Source organism: Rhincodon typus, chromosome 26 (assembly GCF_021869965.1).
Source record: "Rhincodon typus isolate 14 chromosome 26, sRhiTyp1.1, whole genome shotgun sequence".
Lineage (NCBI taxonomy): Eukaryota > Metazoa > Chordata > Chondrichthyes > Orectolobiformes > Rhincodontidae > Rhincodon > Rhincodon typus.
In genome coordinates, this window is record NC_063357.1 from 11,891,268 (window position 1) to 11,907,032 (window position 15,765).

Sequence of the window (15,765 nt, forward strand, 5' to 3'; positions counted from 1 at the left end):
ACCTTTAAATTGCGATTGTTTACTATCATATTTCCCAACATTTGCAGTTTTCTCTTTGAACCTTCTATACAGCTGTTTCTTTCACAATATTTGTTTCAGTGTTAGAATAACATGCCTCATTCTCGGACTCTTGTCCAGATAACAGACAATGCTCACTAAACAGGCAATGAATCCTGGGCTGTCAGTAATATTCAGTGTATTGAGAAAGTTTACAATCAGAACTCAAGGCTTTTCTTAGGGTTTTAAGGAAGATGGGATCAATAGCGTTCATCATTGGAAATATGAAACAAATGCCAAGGGCCAAGTGTTGGAAAATGGGATTAGAATAGTGAGGTGATTGCTTTTGACTGGCGCAAACACAATGGGCCAAAGGACCTTTTTAGGCTGTAGATCTCCATGACTCTATGACTATCACCCCATGTATAAATGACAATTAAAAACAATGACTGCAGAACTTTTAAGTCAGTTGCAAACAATGTTTATATTCTGCATGGAAATGGAGAATTCAAAAAGAGGTAACATAATCAAAGCTTTTCATCTTGCAATCATCAATGCAAAATTTCAAATGATCACAACAATTTATATCATGGAAGAAAAGGGTGCTTTTTTCACTCCTGTAGTATAAGTTGCTGGGATCATTTGAAATTGGGTATTCTAACATTGTCCCGATCAGTGTGAAGTGAAAAGCCTATCTCTCTTTTCAGTGATGATACCAAGTTTTCAGCTGGATATCGGCATTTGAAGTAGATAATGAATCATAAAAGAAGCCAGAGTGCTGGTTGTATGACAAGTAATGTTAATCTAACATCTAAGAGCAGTTATGTAATACAACATTCAACGAATATATACCAGTTAAGAGTTCCAACATTACCCGTGATCCAAATGATTGGTGAAACAGGCTCGATGGACTGCAGAAAAATCAAAAATCACAGCCAACAAATTCTGAACCACACAAACTTAACAAAAAAAAACACAAAATGTGAAAAGGGGCTAAGGAACAAACCAAAGTAAATGTGTCACTGGTTAAGGACAAGAAATCAGAATGTGCAGTTCCCACTACCATTACAGCTAAATATAGCAACTTTATAATGTAATATGGCTCAAAGTCCCAGCACTAGTATTATTGCTACCCTCCTGACGCTATTGCAGGAAAATCATTATTGTTGGCATTAGTTGGTCGTTCACACCACACTACCCCCCCACAACCTCCTTCCAGTTTTCACTGATCCTGCGCTGAATGTAATAACCAGTCTGGTTTAGAAATGATAGTTAACACCCAACACTGATAATAATGGAAGCTGAACACAGCACAATGAGATCTGATGCAGTTTGCTCCTGCTGTGTTGTCTCCCGAGATGTCCTGCATCATTGCCTTCGTTTAAGCTCCTTCTCCTGATCATTTGCCAGCCCCTAGATCCTGCAGCCTGTACTGGCGACTGCTGTAAACATCACTGCTGCTGGTGTCTGAGTTTAATAGAGAGTCATGATACAATCACTCAGATCACCGACTCTGTGTCCACTATTTCTACTTCAAGATCTTACGTTCAAAGTCACCCGATAGTGGAATGTGGAATTCAGTCCCCCACAAAAAAAAACTGTGGAGGCTGAGACAATTGGAGATTTGAAGATTGAGATGGAGAAATGGAGCTTAGCTGGGTCATTAGAATTGAGACACAGGTCTTTTTTTTTTCACAATTCTAACATGGGTTGTGTGCATCACTGGCAAGGCCAGCATTTATGCACTAAAATGAAACAAAGAACTGCAGATGCTGGGGATCTGAATCAGAAACAGCAACTGCTGGAGAAACTCAGCAGGTCTAGCAGCACTTGTGGGAAGAAAACAGAATTAATGTTTTGAGTTATGATGAAGGGCCAAGGGACTTGAAACGTTAACTTTGCTTTCTTCCCAATGGTGTTGCCCGACCTGCTGAGTTTCTCTAGCAATTTCTGTTCTTTTTTCCAGCATTTACTCACATCACTAATTACCCATAGTGATGGTGATCCATCTGAATGGTTTACTCCAGCTCATTTGTACTCTTTATTTAAATATCTGTAATATACAACAATCAGCATTTATTTAGCTCATTTAATGTACTGAAATATCCTAAGGCTGGTTATAGAGTATCAAACAAACTCTGACACCAAGCTTTATAAGATGATAGTAGGTCAGATGAGCACAGGTTTACACAAAGAGTCAGGCTTTAAGAAACACCTTAATGGAAGTGAGCTAGATGAAGGCACTTAGGAAGGAACTGTTGGAATTAGGGCCTAGTCAGCTTATGGTTTTGCTGGGGGTTAAGCAACTAAACCCAGGAAAACACAAGAGGCCAGAATTGGAGAAATACAGAGATTTTAAAGGCTTGCGTGCTGGTAGGTTTACAGAGATAAGAGGAGATCACCTCAGAGGATATTATAAGCAAGTATAATGACTTTAACATGAAACAATGCTGGATCTGAGTCAATGTAGTTTGGAAAGCACAGGGTTGTTGAGGGAATGGGACTTGGCACAATTTAGGATTAGTATTTTGGATAAGTTCAGTTTGTGTAAGATGAGAGGTGGGATGCAAAACAATAAACTGTTGGAATAATCAAGTCTGGAGGTGACAAAGGCATGGGTGAGGGTTTCAGGGGAAGGTAGATTATTTAAAGCTGAAATTCCAGGATACTCCAGATACTCAAGAATAACAGCTTCAAGGAGTAAGATCCCAGATTCAATTCACAGCATCTGCTTAATTGGTTAGTCTGAGCCAGAGCCGTAATTAAGATAATTGACATCTCGGTTCCCTTGTGTTTGGGAGGAGAACGTCCCACTATCCAGTAATTCCTGCTGTGTTGAGTGGATGAACATTAGATAAGGACATACAGTCATAGAGTTATACAGCATGGAAACAGGCCCTTCAGTCCAACCAGTCCATGCTGAACATAATCCCAAAGTAAACTAGTCCCACCTGCCTGCTCCTGGCCCATATCCCTCCAAACCTTTCCTATTCATATATCCATCCAAATGTCTTTTAAACATTGTAATTGTACCCACATCTACCACTTCATTGGGAAGTTCATTCTACACACGAACCACCCTCTGTGTAAAAAAATTTGCCTCTTATGTCTTTTTTAAATCTCTCTCCTCTCACCTTAAAAATGTGTCCCCTAGTCATGAAAGTCCTCATCTTAGGGAAAAGACAACTGCCATCAACTGTATCTATATCTCTCATTATTTTATAAACTTCTATCAGGTCACCTCTCAACCTCCTACGCTCTAGTGAAAAAAAAATCAGGTAAAGTAAGATGTGCACCTGCCAGAGACAAATAACCTTGTGTAGGTTTACACATGAAGAAAGTCCCATTTGGATGAGATAGAACTTAACTTAGAACACTTAATGTTAAGCCCTTAATATTTTCTTACATTCAACTTATTTTCAACTCTGTAATTAAACAACTACTTCTATTCCTCTGCTGTATCCAAGAATTGTGCCTAGGTACTTGTACCTAAGATGTCACCATAAGAAGGCAGGCATTGTAAAGGTTTTTCACTGTACTCCCAAAATAGAGTACACGTGACAATAAAAGGATATTGTATTGTGTTTAGATATTGGAGATGGACAAAGGACTTGAGAATCTGAATCTATCAAGAGATCACTGCATGACAGCAACTAGGGTGGAGGGAGTGGAGAGGGCAGAAGATTGATTCAGAAGGTAACCATTTCTTGCTGATGTATCAAGACCCGATTAAGACACACACAGTCTGAACAACCTGGAAAAATCTATCTCACTAACATCTGGGAATTGGTGTCAAAGGATATTATCTATATGGCAGCAGCAAAAATCCATTTTTTTTAGTTCACCATCAAACTGATTTGCAATGTAAATATGGTGATTAGGAAGAAATGGATGTAATTATACAGGGAAATATGAACCAATTAACTCCGACTGGATTGAAATGCCATCAGGACCGAGTACAAGTGGGACATTTCTTCTCAATCGAAGGAGACAATGTCACCCATGTGAACTTCTGAGTCAGTAGAAATTTGTGTGAGAGCATGTGATAGGCCACATTACAATTGAGGGCTGCAAGAGAAACGTTTGAGCATATGAAAATGTGGTCATGCTTTTGAAAAATTCACATCAGACAGCTATCACAAAATGGTTTAAAGGTTTAAATTATTAGTGAGGAATATTTAGCAACATTGATATTTAAATGTCACCTGGAATGATTCCCAATCTAAAAAAGTTAACACTGCGGCATGGTGGCTGAGTGGTTAGCACTGCTGCCTCACAGTGCCAGGGACCTGGGTTTGATTCCACCCTCGAGTGACTGTCTGTGTGGAGTTTGCACATTCTCCCTGTGTCTGCGTGGGTTTCCTCAGGGTGCTCCTGTTTCCTCCCACAGTCCAAAGATGTGCAGGTTAGGTGGATTGGCCATGCTAAATTGCCTGCAGTGTTCAGGGATGTGTAGCTTAGGCGGGTTATAAAGGGATGGGTCTGGGTGGGATGCTCCAAGGGTCAGTGTGGATTTGTTGGGCCAAAGGGCCTGTTTCCACACTGTAGGGATTCTATAAAAATAACAAAATGTTATCACCCAAGTAATGAAACAAAACAGGGATCAAGTTCTGTGTAGTTTTTACCATTTAGATTCCATCAGTTGAATTTAAGTATATAAAACTTATTCTTTTCAAATAGACACCACTAAAAATGTTTAACTGGCCTCACAGATACCATCATTCTTTCTGAATATATCTAGATATAATCCTAGTATGCCCCACTATTGACAGCTCTGGTGGATTACAATGTGAAATGGTGTGAATCTTGAACAGTTTCAGACTACTTTGATTATCTTATTTTCTCCAGTCACCACACAAGCAGTTGGAAGCAGGATTCCATACTCGAACAACCATCTCAGGTCGAGTAAAATATTAGTCAGTAATGGTTATGCTGTAAAAGGGTAAAGTAGCTATATTCTTAGCAAACCATAGGGCTGCATTTTCATGAGAGAGAGAGAGGTAGAGAGAAGGACAGAGAGAGAGGTAGAGAAAGGGAGAGAGAAAGGGAGAGAGAGAGTGGGGGGGGGAGAGAGAGAGAGAGAGAGAGAGACAATTGGTGGTGGTTTAGCCTGAAGGTCACCACATCTCAGGCAAGGGAGAAGTTGAGAAGGAGAATCCTGCTCCCAACTGCTTGCGTGGCAGCTGGAGAAGATAGTCATAGTACAGCACAAAAACAGACTCTCCGGTCCAAATCATCCATGCCGACCAGATATCCTAAATTAATCTCGTCCCATTTGCCAGCATTTGACCCGTATCCTTCCTATTCGTGTATTCATCCAGATGCTTTTTAAATGTTGCAATTATACTCTCCTCCACCACTTCCTCTGGTAGCTTGTTCCATACATGCACCACCCTCTGTGTGAAAATTTTGCCCCTAAGGTCCCTTGAAAATCTTTCCCCTCTCACCTTATACATATGCCCTCTAGTTTTGGATTGCCTGCCCTGGGAAAAAGACCTTGGCTATTCACCTATCCATGCCCTTCATGATTTTATAAATCTCTACAAGGTCAGCCCTCAGCCTTCTACGCTCCAGGGAAAATAGCCCCAGCCTATTCAGCCTCTCCCTATAGCTCAAACCCTCCAGTCTTGGCCATATCCTTGTAAATCTTTTCTGCAGCCTTTCAAGTTTAACAACATCTTTCATAAAGCAGGGAGACCAGAAGGTGCATCATTACTGAGTTAGACCTAAAATGGTAAGTGTGCTCTTTCTGTTCCACTGTTTTGTTTGACAGGCTACAACACTCCAACCATTTCCAAGTAAGCACTCACTGTGAGTACATTCCAAGGTAGATTTCCCTGGTTACCATTTCACCTCACCTTCTCAAATGCATATCTATCACTCACTTGTCTTTTTCTGATACTGGAAAGCTTTGCTTCAAACATATCGATGTCACTGCTTACTTGAGCTGCAAGCAGAAAAATCATTTCCTGAAATGGATACCATGAGCAGTTTTGTCATCTCTTCTGAAAGATTCTGGGTTGACATTCAAACCAAACACTTTCCATTGGGTGCTCAGACCTGTGTCACCCAGGCTGGGATGTTATGGTCACTCTTCTTGTACACTGTCTGTCTAACTGTAAGAGTTATAAGAGTATAAAGGGCGGCACTGTGGCTCAGTGGTTAGCACTGCTGCCGCACGGTGTTGGGGATCCATGTTCTTCTCTGTGTGGAGTTTGCACATTCTCCCCATGCGTTTATGGGTTTCCTTCATTGCTCTGGTTTTCTCCCAGACTCCAAAGCTGTGCAGGTTAGGTGGACTGGCCATGTTAAATTGCCCATAGTGTCTGGGGATGTGCAGGCTAGGTGGGTTAGCCATTGGAAATGTGGTTTTTATAGGGTAGAAGGTGGGTCTGGGTGCGATGCCCTTTAGAAGGTCAGTGTGGACTTGATGGGCCGAACGGCCTGCTTCCACACTGTAGGGCTTCTATGTTATTGCGTTTGGCCTTAGTCCCTCAGCATCACCCATCCCTTTCGCCTAGTTAGATAGCTTCAGACTCACCACTCTGTTGTCAGTGCCTGGCAAAGGGATGAATTCATAGACTGAGCTCAGATCTCATCCAGTTCCTCAAGCACTGCTAATCAGTATGTGATTAAGATGGCGTTGCACTAAGTGAGACCCTCAGAAAGCTGTAGTCAAGTACCCATGTTACAGCCAAGGCCCTTACAATTCGTAACATTGTACGTAGCTAAACGGATTGCTGGGTGTTCACACAGTTTGAGTGACAGCGGGGGTGAAGCTGGACCTGGTGGGACTGGTATCCCACCAGTCGGCATGTTAGCCATTCTGCCCATCATTCAGTCCCAGTGACTTCATTTGAACCGGACATGTGTCAGAAACAAAAAGAACTCTGCCCCTACTCTGCATCCTCATAAGGTCCAATTTCACCCCCAAAAGCTTGGTTGTAGAACTACCACAGGAACTTAGCCCAGAGTGTTTGATCCTTAATAGCAATGCTTTTCTAATTTGTGGGTGTGACATATACCAGGGAGTGTAATTTCCTGCAGTGTAGCAGTCAATATGAGCAGACTCCTCATCCAAACTCATGTGCAAAGCTGTGTCATATTTGTATCATTCTCTTTAACAAGCACAATAACTAATACGATAGAATCCCTACAGCATGCGAACAGGCCATTTGGCCCATCAAGTCCACATCTACTCTCCGAAGAGCATGCCATCTGCTGAACGGACCTTTCTAACTTCACAAAGTTGTTAATATTGCTAATGTTGATCTTGTTTTGCAAATCTCCTGTGCAGCCTCGCTCTGTCAAAGTGTCCTATGATCCGCATGTCCTTGTTTGCTGTGGTCTGCCTATACTGCTCGCAAAACAAAGCTTTTCACTGTACTTAGGTACATATGACTACAATAAATCAAATCACCCAAACCCACCCCCTACCCTATCCCTATAACCCTACATTTTCCATGGCTAACCCACCTAGTCTGCACATCCCTGTACACTGTGGGCAATTTAGCATGGCCAATCCACCTAACCTGCACATCTTTGGACTGTGGGAGGAAACCAGAACACGCAGAGGAAACCCACGCAGACACGGGGAGAACGTGCAAACTCCACACAGGTAGTTGCCTGAGGGTGGAATTGAACCCGGATCCCTGGCACTGCGAGGCCCTGAGCCACATTTAATATTCACCATATGCACTTAGATCCACTGACTGTAACAAACCCAAATAAAAACTGACTGCCCTCCACCATTGTCATCCATCACGACTTTGTGGACTAATATACTAATTGACCAATGGCCACTTGAGGTTGAGCTTTATTAAAGAAAAATTTCTACTCATTTTAAAATGAAGTGTATGGCCATAATAATACAGCTTTCCATTAATGAATTGTAACTTTAGCATAGAATACCATGTACTAACCCTTTAGTATCAGAAAGGACACAGCAAATAGCAATGAAGGGGGAAAATGGAACAATGCATAAGGTGACAGAGGCTAGGGCATAATTGTATTGCAATGATAATCTGCTACAGTTGTACAAAATGGCAAAGTCTCTCATTGACTTCAGTACAGGAAATAAATGAACATCTCTGCACAGAAATATGTGATAACCTGCTTGCGTTAGCCTGAAGGTTCTGAGGAACTCCAGCACAGTGACAGAAGTCACACTAACACTCCTGTGCAGTGCTATGGGGGTACTGTTATGTTGCAGGATGAGATCCAGTTGGGCAACTTTAGCATTGACAAAGAATTGAAAATGAACAGTACCCCAGGCCACAGAGATGATTATTATAATTCATTCAGCCAAATTACATGTGAATGCTTCATTTAACACAAGCATGCTCTCCAAATTGATGTTAGAGGGTGGCTGGACTCTTGTGGAGAGACTGTACTAAGGTATAAACTGTGCTACCTGTCAGCAACACAACTACAGAAATGCCTGCCCTCAAGATGAAAGATCTCAGTGGAGAGCAGCCGAGTTGTGGCCATTACTCATCCCACGCCCATTGCTCTTAGTGGGATCTTGCTATGCGCAGATTGGCTGCCGCGTTCCCGCTCCAGCCCCGCCTCCTGAGTGTTTCACTGGCTGCGAAAAAGGTCGTGGGGACGTCCCGAAGTCGTGAGAGGCGCTACACAAATGCACGCTCTTTTAGAAGTGAATGCCACCTTCAGGCGCCGGGTGAGGGCACGCAACGCTGAAAGGTCAACCTGATGTGTTTATACAGTTCCCAAAGAGGCTCGATGTGACTGGAAGAGAGCGGGGGAAGACTGAAAGCTCCCTCTCTTCCTCAGACCCTTCCTCGCACTGGCGTTTGGAAGAACTGGAGTTTGGGGAGGGTCGGGGGGAACGCGGTCCATTGTAAACAAAGCCGAACCACAACAAGCTCAGCACAAATCACAGCCTTTAGTGAACTCTTTATCCCAAATGCACTTGCAACAGTCTGCAAATGATTTCATTTTTGAATTAAGAAGCAGCGGCCGTCCAAACCCAGCGTACACACAGAATCTAACAGTTGCAGCGACCAAAACCGAGTTACGACCCATAATGTGACTGAAACTAGACTGTACTCACCAAAAGAAGCTGCCTCCAGTTCCCTGCGCTGGTTTACTGCAGATCTGAACAAAGGCACAGTTTCACCTCCCAACCCGCCCCCCACCCACCCCGGTAAGGGCAGGCCCTCTCTCTCTCACACACACACACACACACGGAGCTCGATTTAGAAATGTATGAACATCGCAGCTGGAAATTCCGCATCAGCTTCACCCCCCGGATCGTGTCCTGTAAACGCTGGGAAAGGAGGAGCACAGGGCGGAGCGCTCTCCAACAGCTGATCCACCGCCGTAAACACCACGCAACGTGACCGGAAGATCAGCACACATCCCCTAGGGCGGGGGGACATCTTCGGCCCTAGCTCGTCCTTCTCCTGACGTGGTTTATTTTTACCTTTGTTTTCCACTTCTTACGTTTGCTGCCTTGTTAATCAGGGGGGAGGGAATGCCCATGACCTGAACTGCCTGGAAGGTCATCAGCTGCAGGAACAGAGGAACGCCGCTTCCAAGTTCTTGTCTAAGCCACGTACCACCTTGGTGGAAATCTACCAGAGCTCCTTCATAGTCATTGGGTCCAGTGCTTTCACCAAAGAGACTGCTCTTGTCTCGGGTGTGAGCATTGCTGACAAGGTCGGCATTTATTTCAAAAACCGAAAGAACTGCGGATGCTGTAAATCAGGAACAAAAACTGCAAAAGCTCAGCAGGTCTAGTAGCATCTGTGAAGGAAAAAATCAGAGTTAACGTTTCAGGTCCGGTGACCCTTCCTCAGATTTATTTTGCTTACCCCAAATTGCCCTGGTGAGCCTCCTTCTCGAACCTCTATGTGGGATACCACGGTATAGTGTTAGGGAGGGATGTTGTGACCCAACCACAAGGAAGGAGTGGTGATGTAGTTCCAAATCAGGATGCTGTGTGGCTTTGCAGGTTATGGCGTCCCCATGTGTACGTACGCTGCCCTTCTTCTAGGTAGACATGGTCACAAGTTTGGAAGCGCTGATGAAAGAGCCTTGGTGAGTTGCTGCAGTGCATCTTGTAGATAGTACACACTGTTGCTACTGAGTGTCAGCGGTGGATGAAGTGGATGTAGAAGTGCAGTGCATTAGGTGTCAGTCAAACAGGCTGATTAATCCGAGATGATTTTGAGCTTCCGCAATGATTTTGCGACCGTCCAGGCAAGTATTCCATCACAGTCCCTGAGTTGTGCTTTGGCGGTGGTGGACAGGCTTTGGGGAGTCAGGAGATGAGTTACTCAATACAGAATTCGAAGTACCTGGCCTGCCGCTGTAACAACAATATTCATGTTGATCGTCCAGTTCAGTTTCTGGTCAATGGTAACCTCAAGAATTTGACAGTGGAGCTTTCAGCAATGGTAATACCATTGGATCCAGTTGGAGATGGTCACTGCCTGGCACTTCTGTGGTGCAAATATTCTTGCCACTTATCTGCTCAATACTGCACTTGGTTCCATGAAAAGGTCACAATTACCCTCCACTAATGACTGGTTATAGTGCCAACCTTGCCAGTGACACCCATACCCTAACTATTAATTAAAAATGAAAGCAAACTCTGGCCCTCACTTCAGGAAGTATTATTGCCTTTTAAAAAGGTGATTTTTCATTTCTAACCTCAACACTGATGACATTTAGAATATTTTAAAAGACAAGATTTCCAGTCAGCTACTTTTTGTTTAATGTGAGAGAATGTCCAGGGAGCAATTCTTGCTTCTAAACCCACTCCAATTTGCCTGACTATCTTGCATTCTGTCCTGAAACTGCTGTTCCTTAACGGTACCAAGTGCCCATACTGCATGTGGGAGCCTAGTCAGAGAATTCCGACAGCCAACTATTAGCAGACATCATCAATGCCCTAACCCAGACCACTCTGTATTGCCATACACAATGCATTTAGTCACTGAGATATTGGGAGATTTCTGCATTCACTACAAGTCACATATAGCTGGCTTCCTCCACCCCAGCACGTGCCAAAAGAATATTGAGTGTTGGACACTAACTCAAATACATGCATCAATTAGCAACATTGATGTATTCCTCTGTAAGCTGGTCCTTAATTGCTATTGAATGTAGATGAACTATATTCAGGTGTATTTTGTGTAAGATTTCTATTTTGATTGATATGTTCAATATCAATTAATTTTTTTTTTCCATATCACTTTTGTGATTATCTGCCAATGATTGGAGCCTTAGCTTGTTTTTAACAACTCTATCTGGGTATAGAAAGAAAGGTTGAACAATGAGTAGGCCAGCTTAAAACCAAGGAGAAAAAGAGGCAGCAATATTTGCTTATTACATTTGAAGGATATCTTCTCAAATGGCACAGAAACGTAGAAAATAGGAGCAGGTGTAGGCCATTCAGCAACTTCATGCTTGCCTCAGCCATTCAATATGATCATGGATAATTGTTGAACTCAGGATCCTATTCCCACTTTCTTCCCCATATCATTTGATCCCTTCAGCCTCTAAAAAAGTATTGTTTAATCAGAGCAAGGGCAAATAAGTAATAAAAATTCACTTCTCACAGTATGAAGCCATTGTAAACTGAGCCACATCCACATATTTCACTTGGCATTGGAAGAGAAGAAAACATGAATCCTTCCCCTCAAGTATTCTGATGGTGAATTCCTAACTTCAGCCAGAGCCCACTGAGAGTAGGGAAAGACCATTTTCTGAGGGAAATCAGAGAGGCCTATAATCTCCATCACTGTAAGCAGGCAGTCAGTCAATAGAAACAGTCACAGGGAGGTTATTCCTCTTAGGTACTGCAGCAAGAGAGTCACATTTAGTGGTGATGGCGAAGTAGGGAGGCATCCAACATGCTTCAAATATTGCACTTAAAAGTAGTAAAAGTGTATGCATGTAAATAAAGTGAGGAAGTCATATTTTCATGCTGGCTGTTCATCATTTAGTTCTCCCCAAGGGAAGAAGTCTGCAGTTTACCAGCAACCATCAAGCTCAGAGAACTACCTTAACTGTTAACTTTTAAGGCAATCTGGGGTAGAGGATCGGGGTTTTATATACATTGCTTTCGCAAAAGATGTGTGATGCAAATAATAGGCTAGAAGAGAAATGCAACTCCATATTTGTTGGAAGAAATCACAACTCTCCCACTGGTTATCTGTGAGCAACACCACAGGGGTGAACAGCAAATAAAAAGACAATTCCTTTCTGTTTGATACATTAATGTCACCTCAAAGTTGGCCACAGATTGTTATTTTGGTCTAAAAATAGGAAATTACAACATTCTGCTTCCAAAACCAACATTTATCAGCCTGGGTATGTGAGAAATTCACAAAGAGACAAGCACCTTACCCCTTTCGTACAGCAACTTATATGTCCAGCTTTTTTTATGCTAATCTTATTTTTCGTGATCCATCATTTGCTTTTTATATGTCACCATCTTTCCTTTTGTTCCCAAGTTATCATTGTTATTCTGTAGAATAATAATAGGCACAATAATAACCTTGACCTTTGCAACTGACTGGAAGCGAACATAACAGCACTACAGCTTGTGCTTTATAACCACATGAAAGTATCGCCCCATTTAGTCTCGAACTGCACCTGGAGATGGCGTGCAGAGTTTAAACCAATTTTTTTTAGCAGTATGCAAGTAGATTTAGCCACCAATATAGCATTATCCTGTTTGAACGAAGTTCTGATCTACCTTTGGGGCGAGAGAAGAGAGATTTTCTTAACTAAAGCTTCACGAGTCAAATGCGATACAAACTTTACCTCTGTTTCCATTTTCTCTTCCTGTGCCCGAGGGGTATACTCTTGAGGCTTACACTCGTTAGGAAAATCAGAGAAATTCCAAACTTCCGATCTTGCAGTGAAATAAGATCTATTTTAGACTAATCTCTAATCTTTACATGTGTCCACTTCCCAACAAGATTGACTGGAAGTGACAATTATGTCTTTGGGCTCCTCTTTAATTAAATAATTATTGAACTAATTATTATATCTGAGAGTTTCAGCACCTTGGACAGGGGATTTTACCGACAATAGGGGATTGAGCTCAAGGCGCCCTCTGATGGGAAATATTTTCAGTGCTTGAAACTGAAAACAACCGTGGGGTTTCTTTGTTTTCTTCCAGGAAGTGATCATCCTCAAGGTCAGACTTCACCTGATCGAGCTTGAGGTTTACAGCTTTAAAAGCTGATGTTAGATTCTAAATTTGAATATTGTCTCAGATTGGCAGGTATTTAGAGATGAAGTAAATATGAAGTCCAAAGTGATAATTCAGGATGAAGAAAAATGAATTGTTTCAGAGATAGTAGGAACTGCAGATGCTGGAGAATCTGAGATAATAAGGTGTAGAGCTGGATGAACACAGCAGGCCAAGCAGCATCAGAGGAGCAGAAAGGCTGACGTTTCGGGCCTAGACCCTTCTTCAGAAATGGGGGAGGGGAAGGGGGTTCTGAAATAAATAGGGAGAGAGGGGGAGGCGGATAGAAGATGGATAGAGGAGAAGATAGGTGGAGAGGAGACAGACAGGTCAAAGAGGCGGGGATGGAGCCAGTAAAGGTGAGTGTAGGTGGGGAGGTAGGGAGGGGATAGGTCAGTCCAGGGAGGACGGACAGGTCAAGGGGGCAGGATGAGGTTAGTAGGTAGGAGATGGGGATGGGGCTTGAGGTGGGAGGAGGGGATAGGTGGGAGGAAGGACAGGTTAGGGAGGCGGGGACGAGCTGGGCTGGTTTTGGGATGCGGTAGGGGGAGGGGAGATTTTGAAGCTTGTGAAGTCCACATTGATACCGTTGGGCTGCAGGGTTCCCAAGCGGAATATGAGTTGCTGTTCCTGCAACCTTTGGGTAGCATCGTTGTGGCACTGCAGGAGGCCCAGGATGGACATGTCGTCTGAGGAATGGAAGGGGGAGTTGAAATGGTTCGCGACTGGGAGGTGCAGTTGTTTAGTGCAAACCGAGCGTAGGTGTTCTGCAAAGCGGTCCCCGAGCCTCCGCTTGGTTTCCCCGATGTAGAGGAGGCCACAACGGGAACAGCGGATGCAGTATACCACATTAGCAGATGTGCAGGTGAACATCTGCTTGAAGTGGAAAGTCTTCTTGGGGCCTGGGATGGGGGTGAGGGGGGAGGTGTAAGGGCAGGTGTAGCACTTCCTGCAGTTGCAGGGAAAAGTGCTGGGTGAGGTGGGGCTGGAGGGAAGTGTGGAGCGGACAAGGGAGTCACGGAGAGAGTGGTCCCTCCGGAAAGCAGATAAGGGTGGGGAGGGAAAAATGTCTTTGGTGGTGAGGCCCTTTGTCCCCCTCCACCCACAGATCAACGAATATTGCTCACGCTTGGACATAGAGCAGTTTTTCCGCCGCCTCCGCCTCCACGCTTACTTCTTCAACCATGAACCTAACCCTCCCTCTACTGACCCCTTCTCCTGCTTCCAACACACCCCCTCCTCCTGGACACCACCCCAAGGCCTCCTACCCTCCCTCGACCTCTTCATCTCCAACTGCCGTCGTGACATCAATCGCCTCAACCTCTCCACCCCTCTCACCCACTCCAACCTCTCCCCCGCAGAACGTGCAGCCCTCCGCTCCCTCCACTCCAATCCCAACCTCACCATAAAACCCGCAGACAAGGGAGGCGCAGTTGTAGTATGGCGCACTGACCTCTACATCGCTGAGGCCAGACGCCAACTCTCCGACACCTCCTCCTACCGCCCCCTTGATCATGACCCCACCCCTGAGCACCAAACCATCATCTCCCAAACGATCCACAACCTCATCACCTCAGGTGACCTCCCACCCACGGCCTCCAACCTCATCGTTCCCCAACCCCGTACTGCCCGCTTCTATCTCCTTCCCAAAATCCACAAACCTGAATGCCCTGGTCGACCTATTGTCTCCACCTGCTCCTGCCCCACCGAACTGATCTCCAACTATCTGGACTCCATTTTCTCCCCCTTGGTCCAGGAACTCCCTACCTATGTCCGTGACACCATCCACGCCCTCCACCTCCTCCAGAGCTTCCAATTCCCCGGTTCCCAACACCTCATCTTTACCATGGATGTCCAGTCCCTCTACACCTGCATTCCCCATGCAGATGGTCTAAAGGCCCTCCGCTTCTTCCCATCCCGCAGGCCCGACCAGTCCCCCTCCACTGACACCCTCATCCGCTTAGCCGAACTCGTCCTCACCCTCAACAACTTCTCTTTCAATTCCTCCCACTTCCTACAGACAAAGGGGGTGGCCATGGGTACCCGCATGGGCCCAAGCTACGCCTGCCTCTTTGTATGTTACATGGAACAATCCCTCTTCTGTACCTACACCGGCCCTAAACCCCATCTCTTCCTCCGTTACATTGATGACTGTATCGGCGCCGCCTCGTGCTCCCACAAGGAGCTCGAACAGTTCATCCACTTCACCAACACCTTCCACCCCAACTTTAAGTTTACCTGGACCATCTCTAATACCTCCCTCCCCTTCCTGGACCTCTCTGTCTCCATATCGGGCAACCACCTAGAAACCGATATTCATTTCAAGCCCACCGACTCCCACAGCTACCTAGAATACTCCTCCTCCCACCCACCTTCCTGCAAAAATGCTATCCCCTATTCCCAATTCCTTCGCCTCCACCACATCTGCTCCCAGGATGAGGCATTCCACTCCCGTACATCTCAGTTGTCCTCGTTTTTCAAGGACCGTAACTTCCCCCCCTCAGTGGTCGAGAACACCCTCAACCGTGTCTCCCACA

General features: G+C 44.6%; 1 protein-coding gene across 2 annotated transcripts in view; it reads right to left on the reverse strand.

Annotated features, from left to right (window-relative positions):
* The window catches only part of ccdc92ba (coiled-coil domain containing 92Ba), an 81,589-nt gene extending 72,334 nt beyond the window's left edge, over nt 1-9,255 (reverse strand). The window contains exon 1 of one of the 2 annotated variants that reach the window (XM_048612786.1): nt 9,071-9,255. The gene's annotated coding sequence lies outside the window, so the exon portion shown is untranslated. The remainder of the gene's footprint in view (nt 1-9,070) is intronic. The other variant, XM_048612787.1, reaches the window with a different exon arrangement.
* Nucleotides 9,256-15,765: the final 6,510 nt, after the last annotated feature.